This window comes from Felis catus, chromosome C2 (genome assembly GCF_018350175.1).
Source record: "Felis catus isolate Fca126 chromosome C2, F.catus_Fca126_mat1.0, whole genome shotgun sequence".
Lineage (NCBI taxonomy): Eukaryota > Metazoa > Chordata > Mammalia > Carnivora > Felidae > Felis > Felis catus.
In genome coordinates, this window is record NC_058376.1 from 92,597,448 (window position 1) to 92,610,993 (window position 13,546).

General features: G+C 33.6%; 1 protein-coding gene across 9 annotated transcripts in view; it reads right to left on the minus strand.

Moving 5' to 3' along the window:
* The window catches only part of NLGN1 (neuroligin 1), an 838,543-nt gene that overhangs the window by 626,180 nt on the left and 198,817 nt on the right, over positions 1 to 13,546 (minus strand). The gene's annotated exons all lie outside the window — the stretch shown is intronic.

Genomic DNA, 13,546 nt, shown 5'->3' on the forward strand with positions numbered 1-13,546 from the left:
TTTATTCTTAATGTCCTGTCCTATTCACATTTAGAGTCAGAAAGCAAATGTAATGAATAAAATTCTGAGTAGGTGAAGTATCTTATACCGAAGTTTCAAGCTCAACAATCCTTCCCCCCCCCATCCCTACAGCACTCATGATCCTTTCAGTATTCTTGTTTGTCACAAAAAAGACTAGGAATAATATAGAGACATGATAATTACTCATTTTAAAGTTCCTATTTGTTTTTCTGTTTTTATAAGAACCTCTCCCTTTATTCAAAAAAACTAAGATCCTATAATTCATTTTATGTGAATAATTCACCTTTGGTAACAGTAAATATGAACATGGTATAATTTAAAAGTATGGGTGATACCAAACATGGAGCTAAGTTTGGACTTTTCCTTAAATTCTCATTTCTTTGAGTTTTTAATATTATAAATATATTTCTCCAATTTATGAAATATTTCCTTCAGTGTGTGGCAATACCTTCCTGTACTACATATTTATATTCTATCAGCTCAGAAAGCAATTAATGCCTGTATTTATTACACGAAAATTAATACATGAAAAAATTCTTCCCTCCAAAGTTGCTCTGGTTACTTCTCACAGTGTTCTCACAGGAGAAATGATATAACCCGAAATTATAAAGCATATTTTAAAAATCAGTATTTCCATAAAGAAGATTTCTTTAGGGGCGCCTGGGTGGCTCAGTCAGTTAGGTGTCTGACTTTGGCTGAGGTCACATTCTCACGGTTTGTGGTTCGAACCCCACATCGGGCTCTGTGCTGACAGCTCAGAGCCTGGAGCTTGCTTCCGATTCTGTGTCACCCTCTTTCTGGCCCTCTCCTGCTCACACTGTTTCTCACTCTCTCTCTCAAAAATAAATAAACATTAAAAAAAATTAAAAAAAAAGATTTCTTTCATGGAGATTCTATCTCTGATAAAATAATTCATTACATGCAAGCGGTCTCACGTTTTATCAAAATTCTCTCACATTTTATCATCTAATTGCTCATGAATTGTGTAGTAGGTGTCATCGTCAATTTACAATTGAGAAATAACAATAGCAGAGGAGTAAAAGACCTAACATCACATATTTAGAGGGTAATGGGAGAGAACTGTGAAAACATAAAAACAAAATATTTAGAAGAATATGATCCCCAATTTTATTTTAAAATTCCTTACTTATATATATATATTAATAATGCTCACAAACCTGCAACTTGTCCTTTTAATTGTATAAGGATTTTTGCATAACCTTTTTCTATTAAAGGATAAAATTAACATCTGTCTACTGAAGTTGACTGAACCATCAGACTCATTTCATACCCACTTCATTTCACAAACACAATTACACTTTCTCAGCCTGGAACATCAAAACAGAGGCACAACTAGGCTTTTTCAACTTTATGGCTACATAAAAGAAATATTCTAACAAACGAATTTCCCCATCTATTCATTGGTTTAAGAGAAAGAGAGAGAACTGTACTAATGAACATGAAGTGGCACAAAACCAGAGTTTTATCCTAGATAATATATCTCAAGTTTTAGATCTCTGGAGGATGTAGAGAAAGCAAATATCTCTGCTGAAATCTATCAATGTTCCTACTAGCATATATCTTCAACTGCAGTAAGTGGTTTACCATCAAAGTTTCACAACTTTCCACTTGCAAATGTTGAAAGGCAAAGAATGAAACAGCATCTCTGGTGATTTTTATCTGGGTCCAGAGGACTAAATCCAAAACACAGACACAGAGAAGAAGAAACACCATTGAGATTTATACCCTATGCACATATTACGGTGACTAGGCACAGAAAAGCCATTTTCATGGTTCTACATACTAATATAGCATGGTCTTCTCACCCATAACTCAATTCTGTATTTTAAGGCATCATAGAAACCTTCCTGAACTCAGCCACCAAAGAACAAACGCCTACCTGTGCTAAATAGACATGCTTCATAATGTCACAGTATCTCAATATCTCAAAATCTTAACTCAATTATCTCAGCCTATGAAAGCAATAAGGGTCATAAAAGTCAAATTTTGATTTTATCAACAGCCTTAAATAAATATAATGTTATCAGACTCATTTTTAAATATTACTTTCACCACTTACAGTAATAAAACAAGCTTACATATGAAGGAATAGTGGTAAAAATAGTTTTCTATATGATTCACACCAAGGGTGAGTCATTCAATTTTCTTGTTATTCAGAGGCCAATTATGGACTATTATGATCATTGTCTTCTTTATGTATTAAAATAGCAAAACAAATGAGAAAGGAGGAAACCAAAAATGATTTTCAATATTTTAAACTGCATATTTGCAAAGATATTTTATAATAAACTCTTAGATACAGTTATCAAATCATTCCATGAATAATATGCTAAAAAGTCTTTTAATGGTCTTTTTATTATTTTCCTTGACCTTCAGATGATGGAGACAGGTGAGTCCCTACACAGCCAAGTCTTTTCCTTGGGAGTAAAGAGCGCTCCATATCACCCAATGTCCCCTGTTTAACCAAGATAACAATTTTCTTATGAATTTATCATTAAGGTAACCCCGATTATCTTAATCAGTATTAGACTAATATAAGGAGACAAAAAATTCCCTAGAATTTACGATATTTCTATTTATTCTTTACATCATGAAGTGAACAACTCAGGTTTTATTTATTTTTTTTATACGGCTTTAGGCACAGCACTGTCAAGAGACATCCAAATGTCCTCTATTGACCTCTTTTCACTAGAAGTTATTTTCAACTTAGTTCTTTATTTAAGACTTCTAATTTTGTTTATTATAATCTTTCCCACTATGCTTATTAATGGCCTCAGTAGTGTGTAAGTTCAAGAGAGAAATGAGAGTCACTATGTTATCTAGAAAACAACTTCCATCCATTTTTAAAGTTATATCAATTTAACATTAAATCCCCATAGAACTATTTTCCAGCTAGTTCCAAGAATGAACAAAAAGTTTATAATAATCATATTTTGAAGTTCCAGACCATGAGCCCAATTCTCTTGGCTTAATTTTTTTTTCATTATAAAATACCTAAAAGTATCCCTATGTGAAGAGTTAAAAAAAAAAAAAGATACACTAAAGATGAGGAATGACAGAAATACCATGGATAACTTGTGACTGTAGGGAAGATATTTAATTTCTGAACCTCAGTTTTTCAATCTATACAAATGGGTATAATGCCCTTGAGGGATTTATCACACCTTTTCAACTCCTGCACCTTGACTCTTTCCTCTGGGGCTCTATATTATCCCTAAGTGTAATAAAACCACTTTACTGTGCTATTAGTTATACAATAGAAAAGGTGGTTGATAGAAAGCATTTTCTCCTCTTCTTTTTCTTTTCTCTTTTGGCACTGGTGGAAGGGCCAAAAAGAAATAACCAAATGTGACTTCTCTGCAGAAATGCAGCAGAGGTAGGGGGGGGGATCACAGATAATCTATATATGATATTTTTCCCTTATAGTGACTAATTATATTCTAGTAAATGACAAATTGATAAAATACCATTGTTGAGTTCTTTTCTTACTTTTTAGTAGAATCACAGAAATTAAGGTAAGAAATTTGTGAAATACTAAATTAAAATAATTTAGAAGCTGGGAATAAAATACTGCCACCTTGATGTCTTTTTGGAAGGCTAGTAAGAAAATTACAGTTCTCCTTTGCTTAGAACTGCACATCAGGAGCCTGTCCAATGTTCTTCTTGATTGCTATCTTCTTCCATACTTATTTATTAAGATTAAAGTGTAAAAGAATTCAATAGAAATGTGAGTTTCTTTTTATTAATATAAAACTCAGTCCTTTCAAAAATACTTTATGCAATTAACTTAACTCCCCACAGACACAGTCTTTAATAATTTTGAGGGAAAATGAATGATATTTCAAGATTTTCATTGATATAAAATGTCTTCTAATTAATAACAGTAATGAGAGAAAATTAAGATAATAAAGGAAAATTATTTCCAAATATAGAAACATCAAAACAAAGAAAGATAATTCAAATTTTAGTCAGTTCCTCGAATGGCCTGGTGAGCATTCATTTCTAGAAAAGTGTCTTTTGAAATCATTTTCTTCAGGTAAACATTGTATATTCCTGTTAGCAATACAATTAAGAAACTAGATATTTGTGCTTGCTTTCCTCTTCTAAAAGCAGAGGAAAAAATGAACCCAAACTTTCAAATCAAAACAGAATAGTGGAATAACAGTATTCCAAAGTGGAGCAAAGACTCTACTTCTATGCCATTATGCCTTATTTCATACTTACTAGAGAACTGAGAATTGATATAGCAAACAGAGCTCCCTTGTCCTCATCTGCCGAAGCAGTATAACTCCAAAGATAATAACCCCTATAAACTTAAATTACTTAGTACTTCTGAGCTACATAAACAAAATAAAATAGGGACGGCAATGACTGTCTCACAAGACGATGTAGAGAGTGGATTCTATATGTATAAAAAGCAAATGGCAGGTGGGAACATACAATAACCCATAGATATCTGTTATTATTCATGGTATTGTATACTTATTAGTATTTTTAGGCAAAATAAGTGTTCATGGACTCTGTAAAAAGCAAAGCAAAATGTTACTATTAATGACTTATTTTTTTAAGAGTGCTATATATTAGGGGTGCCTGGGTGGCTCAGTCGGTTAAGCATCCGACTTCAGCTCAGGTCATGATCTCAGGGTTTGTGGGTTTGAGCCCCACGTCGGGCTCTGTGGTGAATGCTTGCTCAGAGCCTGGAGCCTGCTTCTGTTTCTGTGTCTCCCTCTCTCTCTGCCTCTCCCCTACTTGTGCTCTGTCTCTCTCTCTCTCTCTCTCTCTCTCTCTCTCAAAAATAAATAAAATGCAAAAAAAAAATTTTTTAAGTGTTATATTTTAGAGGAGATCCAAAATTAAGTTAATGTATCCATGTGTAACAATAACATTCCTGCATTATGTAGCAAAGCATTGTCTTCTTGTCTCCTCCATGTCCGCTTAAATGCTCTATTGCCATCTTAAGAGCTCCTTCCCTGACTCTGCTTCCTCCATCTCTCAGTGTCAGCCCCTCCCCCTGCCCAATCCTGCTCTATCTCTCTACATCTCACATTGGGATCATCACAAGGATAAAAAATATCTTACTGCTCTTCTTGCACACCTACTTTCTCAGTTCCAATTCTTCCTGCATGCCAATGATAGAACAATCTTCCTAAAGCATAGTTCTTGTTAACAATAGTAAATAAGCTGAATTATAAACGCACTACTTAAAATAATACTCAGCATGCATTTAAAAAATTTTTGGGGGCTCCAAGGTGGCTCAGTCAGTTAAGCGTCTGACTCTTGATTTCAGCTCGGGTCATGACCTCACAGTTCGAGAGACCCACACTGGGCTCTGTGCTGGCGGCATAGTCTGCTTCAGATTCTCTCTCCCTCTCTATGTCCCTCCCCCACCTCTCTCAAAACAAACAAACAAACAAAAAAATACAAGATGATTAAATTAACCATGGTGCACTCCTCCTCTTAAATATGTATTAAAAATTAGTAAAAAAATTAAAAAGTATGCATTACTAATGTGGAAAACAATCTATCATTTATTGTTAATTTAAAAAAAGCAAATTGCTAAATAACATCTATTATGTCACCCCATTTTGTAAAAGAGTAAATTATATATTCATATGTTAGATATTTGAAATATGTATGTGAAAGCATATTACATAAGTCATAGTAACATATGTAAATATACTTAGGATTATGAATTTGCTCACAGTGATCATATCTGTGGGATGAGATTGGGAACAATGGAAGAGGAGATTTTATTATTCATTTCTTTTACAAGAGATATGGGCATTTTGTTAAACTTTATTTTTTGTTGTTTTTAACCATATTTTTCATATATACTGTCAACGAATTATCTAGTGAGATTAAAGTAGTCAATAGGAATTTTCACTTGTTGTTTTATCCAACACTGTATTGCTTGCTTTTTTAAGAAACAAAGTACATGTATTTCTTTACTGATTTGAAAAAATTTTAAGCCCATGATATTTTTAATTAAAAATATGGATTTAGGCAAGGTTACCTTTATTGGCAGATAAAGCCTTGAGTAGATTGTCTTTATTCTAGTAAGGAATTACTTAAACAAGTTGTCATTTATCACACCATCTCAAAATTCTATTAAAATGGGCAACAGTACAATGCCTTGCAGTGTTGTTTTGAGTTTAAGCTAATGTAAGTGGATTATGCATAAGAGGTTTAACAAGCTATAGGGGATCAGAAAGGGCTATGAGAAAAAAAAATACAGCCCAATATATTCTCTTTTGAATACTGTACTGCTAAATGAGAATTATAAGATGAGAATCAGAAAGTTTCTTTTTGTTGTTGGCCTTAGAAGTCTAATTTTCTTCATCTAAAAGACTTCACCAGAAATCCTTTTCTCAGAAAAGCTGTTTCTAAGAGCTCAGTGGACTGGGCTTCCTTTATAGGTGGCAGTTTCTCTGCCTGTCACTGAAGGTGCCCACATAGAACCCATGCTGCCATTTTTGAATGCTATGGTGAATGGCTTGAATTACATACGTCTGAGGTTCCCTCAGTGTGTAAGCTCCTGGGCTACAAAGTTCCTCTTTTCAGGAACTTACAAAATGTCCCATTTCCTATCAGATTAATTATAGACACCCATCTTGTCACTTAATGATATGAAGGGCATATATATGTGACCAAGAGCAAACAACGCAGGAAATTAGGGAAGAGTGCATTAACAATGCTTAAAGAAGGACAAAGTGACTGTAGTCCAATTAGCACAGGTGAGTGTGGAAACCAGATAAAGGTAGAAAAGTCGGCAGAGCCAAACCATGAGTATATTGTATGAAGACCAAATGAACACTACAGAAGGGTTTTTAACTGGAGTCTATGAAAGGATGATAAAATAACCAGTCTTGTTAAGATGTCATTTTAAGATACCAACTGTGGCTGTCGTGTTAAGAACAGATTGAAAGGAGCCAGCAAAAATCAGTTCATGTCAATCCTTGGAGCACAGCCCTTCCGAGATTCTTCATCTCAAACATAATAAAAGCTAAAATCCTTATAGTATCCTAAAAGCTTTTCTGTGATCTGACCCCCCATTTCTCAGATTTTCATTCCCCCAAATTTCTTTCACATAACAAATATTTCACGGTATCAAAAGTCAAATGTATCTTAAGAGCAAACTACAAACTTTGGCCACTGAAAAAATTTTCTTGAAGCAAATTAGACTCATATTGCTCTGGGAGCAGTACAAAAGTATTCTCATCCCACTCTTGCTATAGAAGGCAACAACTGCAGAAACCAGCCCTCAAGACAAACCCTGTGTGGTTATCTAAAATCCTGTCCGTGTACCAGGAACCGATAGTGTTAGAGAAACAAGTGTCTGGGGCTGTTTTCCCTGGCTCTTAATCTCAAGAGAGAAAGACTGGATGGTGGAAGCCTAGTCAGCTGATAAGAAAATCCCACCTGCTTGAGGCAGGGCATCCAAATATTCAAGCACCCAGCTTGTATTCAAGAATCTAATAATTGACTGACTGACTTCTCCGACCTTCACCTAAACATGAAGCACAAATGACAGAACTAAAAGTAAAAAAGGTCATTTTTCTCGGCTACAGTTTATGGCAATTCTTTGTGTGTGTATATATAGACCATCAACAAAAGGATCTCTTCAGATAAAATAGGCTCATGATGACTTCAAGCATTTTCCACAAGACTGGGATATACCAAATTTTTGAAAAAGACGCAAGATGACATTCTTTATTCCTAAGAATTTCAGACCTTTGTTTCCCAGAAATTCTGGGGATAAAATGAAGCAGAACAAATGTTTTCACAACCACCAGCTGGGAAGCCCCATGCTATAACCAAAATATCTAACAAAATTCAAGAAGCATTAAGTGATATGTATAGCATTAATAAACCCATTTCCACAGATGCTGACCTCGATAAAATGAGTATGTTTGTTTGTTTGTCTCTTTTTTTCTCTAAAAGTAAGACAGTTCATTTCCTACATCTGAAATGCTCAAGATAGACACTGCAGATGCATCTGAAAACTAACTTCTACGTTATCAGAATATCATGAAGCTTGAAGGCTGCCTCGTAGCACTGCTAGATTTAAAGTTATGGCAGTATTTCCATTATAAATACCATTTTCCAAGAGTTTATAAACCAGCTGTAAAAAAAATCTGCTCCTGGATCAAGTTTTGTAGGCTTAAGAAAGGAGAAAAATATTAAAGTTTATTATCAAATAAAGAACATTTTAAACTCCATCTTGAAATTGTAAATTACAAAAACATGATTTTTAAGGCTTTTGTGCCACAACTTAATTTTAATACATAATGAAATAAAAATAATGACCAGAAATTTGTGACATAATGAAATAAAAATAATGACCAGAAATTTGTGAAATGGAAACCTATTTTCACCTATTCTGAATGCATGTTGGAAAAAAGCTTCAAGTAAATAGCTGTCATTCCAGAGTAGATTTTACTCCTAGTTAGACTGGATTTACTCTTGTTACCATACTTATAGGTAACTACAAATATGTATTCTTACTGAGTTGTCAAATGATACTATATACTTCAAAAATTACTCAGGATCAAAACCAACAAGTACAAAGGTAAAACTGAAACCCTTGTTCCTGGTAGCGTTTCCTTCTTTCTCACATATATCCATAAATTCATACACTGACACCCCCCACACATGCACACACATGCATACACATTAACACACAAGTATGTATATGTCAAGCACAAAGTCTTTTGTTGTTTTTGGTTCTTCAAGAATAAAAGAAAGTTAAACCCCAAAATAAATAAGGGGAAAAAAAGGAAAATTAAGACTTCATTTTTTTTCTTAATCTACACATACAAAGGATGAACCAATCGTATCATAACCAATCTTTCTCAAAACAAGAAATCTATATTCTCCACATGTGAGAATCCTCTACTTGCTTGCTTAACAGACTATGTCTTACTCGGTGACAATTTAATATAGATAGTTGCCAATAATAACGATTTGAACCACACATTTGATTTAAAATAAGCACTTTGAGAATGAACTTGTCTCTCTCCAAACATTTAAATCTACAACTACCTATACGATTACCAATCTGGAATATCACTAGGAAGGCCAACTTGTAATACCACATCTTCATGTCCTGAGAAAGCACCTTAACTATTGGCTCTCATCTTGGAATTTTCTTTGAGGGTCTCCGTCTAAACTAACTTCCACCAAACCACCTCTCCCTTAGCACACCGCTCAAGTTTCATTACAAGAGTCTCCTTTTCCAAAGTCCAATACTTTAGTATTTGCATACAATGTTGCATAATTGGGGTAACAAAGTCAACAGGCTTAGGGCACTTGAAAAAAATCTAAGCAAGGCATGTCAGAAGAATATTGTTCTACATTAAGAAAACATGTTCAAAAGGAACTTTTAAAGAATACTCGTGCCTAGTAAGAGATGTCCTTGAAGAGATAAGAGACCCCACAAAGGACTGAGCTTCCTTCTCTGGAAGAGAAGGAATTCTAAAAGATGATACTATCAAATAAAAATTATGTTAAAGGGGAAAGACGGAGGAATCTACCTGAAAGGAATATACTTGACCATTTGATTTGGAAGGAAATGCAGAACACTGCCAATTCACACATACTTTAATCATGTTTTATTTATTTTTTTTATTTTTAGATTACATTCAGCCTTATTTTGAAATGGCCTTTGGTTTCTATCTTCTTACATATAGTAGACTTACTCCTAAATCGAAGAAAATCAGGTAAGAGTATGAATAATTTCAGTTAGGGATTCTAGAACTTCATATTTATTACTTAAAAACAAGATTACTGTTCACTGTTCATGATGCCAATAGGGGGAAACATTAACTTTGTGCCTTGGAAATCTTGCTCATACTTTGGACAGCATATCAGTCATTTAAGTGCTTCAGTGAAAATACTTTTCTCCTTGTCTGTGTAGATTTTGTGATACCTTCCAAAATAGCTTTGTTTCCCAATCACAATTGACTGGCTGTGCCTTTGTTCACTTTCCCAGGCAGGTTTCATAACTGAGAAACATAGTTTACTCTAAAGTCATACATTTTTTTCTCTTTTTCTTTGTCTATAAAAAAGAAAATCATTCTCAAATAACTCCTGCCTTCTTTAACCTTCAACATTTTTTAAGTTCTAAATTTTTGGTATGCAGTATTAAAAAAACTTTTCTATAAAGGCTAGAAAAAGAATTGATTGAGTGTTCAAGCTTTTTTAAGGTATAATTATACAAGTCTGATAAAGTCTGAAATGGAGATTGATTTCTTCACTATTTTAACACAGTCAAGACTTTTTTTCTAAGCAATGAAGGTACAGATGTTTAAACCAGCAATATTAAACAAGATGTGAAGGAGTTGGAGATAAGGGATTAGTTACGCGTATATGATTCAAAGGGAGTTGTCTCATAGAAACTTGATATACAATTTGCTAAAATGCCCTTTATCTAAGGATTCCCAAGTTTCAAACAACCTTTCACTGGATGTTTTATAACCTACTGTTACACGGCTCTTCCTTTGAACCTAAATTATTATTTTCCTTTTTAATGATAACTAAAGCTATGTCTTTGAATAAAGAATATTTCTTTTAAATTTGAGAAGTATTTCTTAATTAAAACATAATTGTCTATTGATCATTTTGCTAGTCTGAAAATCTCATTTTTAGGAACACAGAGATGGTGTTTGCCAACCTAATTAACATTGGATCAACCCCAGTCTGGGAATATGGTCCAAGCACATACACAAAGAAATAATTAGATCCTTCTGTTTAGAAGACTTATTAAAAATAAAAAAGCAACAAGATATTCTAAATGCAGGTATGTCCCTCACTGTTGTGATCAAATTAAAAATAAAGGATTATAGAAATCCTAATATTGCTTACACAGTAAAAATAGTTATTTATATACTGCTCCACAAAGTGCTTTGATCTCATTGAGTAAGCAATTAAAATATTACATTCAGCTTTTTCAGGACAAAATCTTAAAGTTACATCGGGCCCCAAACAAGTTATTTTCCTAAAAAATGAAGATGTAGCTTAATATAACTCTTAAGAGTCTTCCCCGTTTTATTAGACAAAAATTGTACAGAGTTCTACATATTGATAGAATTTATATTAAAACTTGAATTTTCTTTATGTGCACACTTGCGTAGATTTCTTCATTTCTAACCAATCACAAGACTAATAGATTGCTCAGAGCAGTTTGGATGCTCAGTGACTATTGCTATAAGGTAAAACCTAAGACATTTTCACATGAATTTCTGGCATAAAAAAATCAGTAATAATCACAGAATAAGAGAGGTTGTGTGTGTGTGTGTGTGTCTGTTTCCCCACCTGAGTGGCTTACCTTAAGGGTAATGACAAATGACATTCTCATATCTATATACAGGAACAGAAAACAGTCTCTACTACAAAGAACGTGTTATGGAGCAAGGTCATCCCAGAGGTGAGGAATCCAAGCCCTTGCAGATGACGGTGAGGCTCCAGGAAGCTTGTTCACCCCAGAAGGCCAGGCCCACATAGGTAAAAACTTTTACACTGCCTAATTCTTCATGCAAATGATAGAAAATGAAAGCACTATCTGTCAGGAAGAGAAACAAGCATTCACATAAAAGAGAAAAATACAGACAAAAGAGAGAGGTTCAATGGACAAATACTGGAATCAAGTACAGCATCAACAAAAGCCTCACAAAAAGACAGCAGACTTCAGGTAATGCATACAGATTTTCAGGGATGATTTCTTTTGCTGAACAGAAAACAAGAAATTAGAAAGAAAAAGTCTCACCTGGATGAAACATAGAGCCTTTACATTTGCTTGAATAACTTAAAGCATGAGTCTTTGTGAGAAAAAAGTATGCAAAATAAGTGACATGTATCTTCCTAAAGATTAGGAAAAACTCAGTTGCTATCAAGAAAATCATGAATGAAAAAATAATGACCTAAAAGGAGGTAGTTTCATACCAAGAGCTAGAATGAACCCATTTGCTACAAACAAAAAACCCAGTACTAAGTGAGATGACGCAATATGCAAATAATAAATATTTTGACTCTGAGGTTAATATGTTAGAAAATCACAAATTGCAAATGCCTCTATATAATGTGTTCAACTTAAAACCATAGGAGATGAGAATAAAGAAAGAAAGAGAAAGAAGATATAACTTTTGATGACGTCCGTTTACTCGTGAGCCAGTCTTATGGAAGTGTTTTTGTTTTCCAGTCAGTGACTTTCAAGAGGTCCCAAGGGAAATATACCTTTCTTTCCCACTGGGATAGTTTTACTATTTTTGGCAATAGCTAGTTTTCAAAAATACAGAATAGATTATGAATCATAAGCACAGTCTTAGAAAATGATTTGAAAAGTCAGTGGTTATAATAGTCAATTCAAAACCTCTAAAAACAAACTGCATGACAAGTTTGTAAGCTGATTGTCAAAAAACAGCTAATAAAAATATTTCTTAATGATTAAGTCATTTGTGAGAGATGAATTCTAAAATAGCTGGGGCGGGGGGGGGGGGGCAGGCGGTATGTGGCCCATCCTGGTGTATATCCTTGGGAGAAAATATTGTATACATTAGTTCCAGAAACAAACAAAATGTTCTTAACTCCATAGATCTCTTAGAAAATATTAGCAAGAACACTTGTTATATATTAAATAATCCTTAATGTAATAAATTGTTCTGAATTACTTTTGTTTTAATTTTGAAAAACTGAGAATTAATTAATTGTTTTCAAAAAAATTTTGCAAAGACCTAGTTAAATTTGAGAGTGTTATAAAAAAAATCCCTGAAATTAAAAATAATCATACTTGACACAATGTATTTGAACAAGTTCATTTCTTATAAAAAATTAGCTACTATCTTCTAAATTCAAAAATTATCACAATATGGAGACTAAGTTTTACTCATATTAGAAAATCGTAGATGATTTTTATCTTTCCTCTGGTGATACTAATATTCATTCTCTAGTTACACTGCCATAAATGGTAACAACTAATGAAAGGTAGCTGCTTAAAATTTAATTTATACTAATAAAAGTTAAACAAAATTAAATAGTTTCTCAGTCACATTAGCCATGTCTTGAGTGTTTATTAGCCACATGTAGCTAGTGGCTACCATATCAGTCAGAGCAGATATAGAGTATTTCTATGGCTGCAGAAAGTTCTATTAGCATTAACCTACAGGCTATAAACAGAGATGAGATTTCATACATTTGAATGTATTGTTGATATAAAGCTAATATAAATTCAATTACCAAAGCTGTATTTCTTAGCTACAAGAAAAATTAATCATGCTAAATTTCAAAGATGTTTCTATCATCTTTTATATTTTGACCAAGTCAGAGTCCTAACAGTAGGTTTATTTTAATTTTGTACTGAGTTTTTCACACTAGTAACTCTGGTAAAAGTCATCTGATTTGTAACTATGGACCTCTTAAAAAGACTTCTTTTATCGGGGTGCCTGGGTGGCTCAGTCAACTAAGTGTCTGACTATTGATTTAGGCTCACATCATGATCTCAGGGTAATGA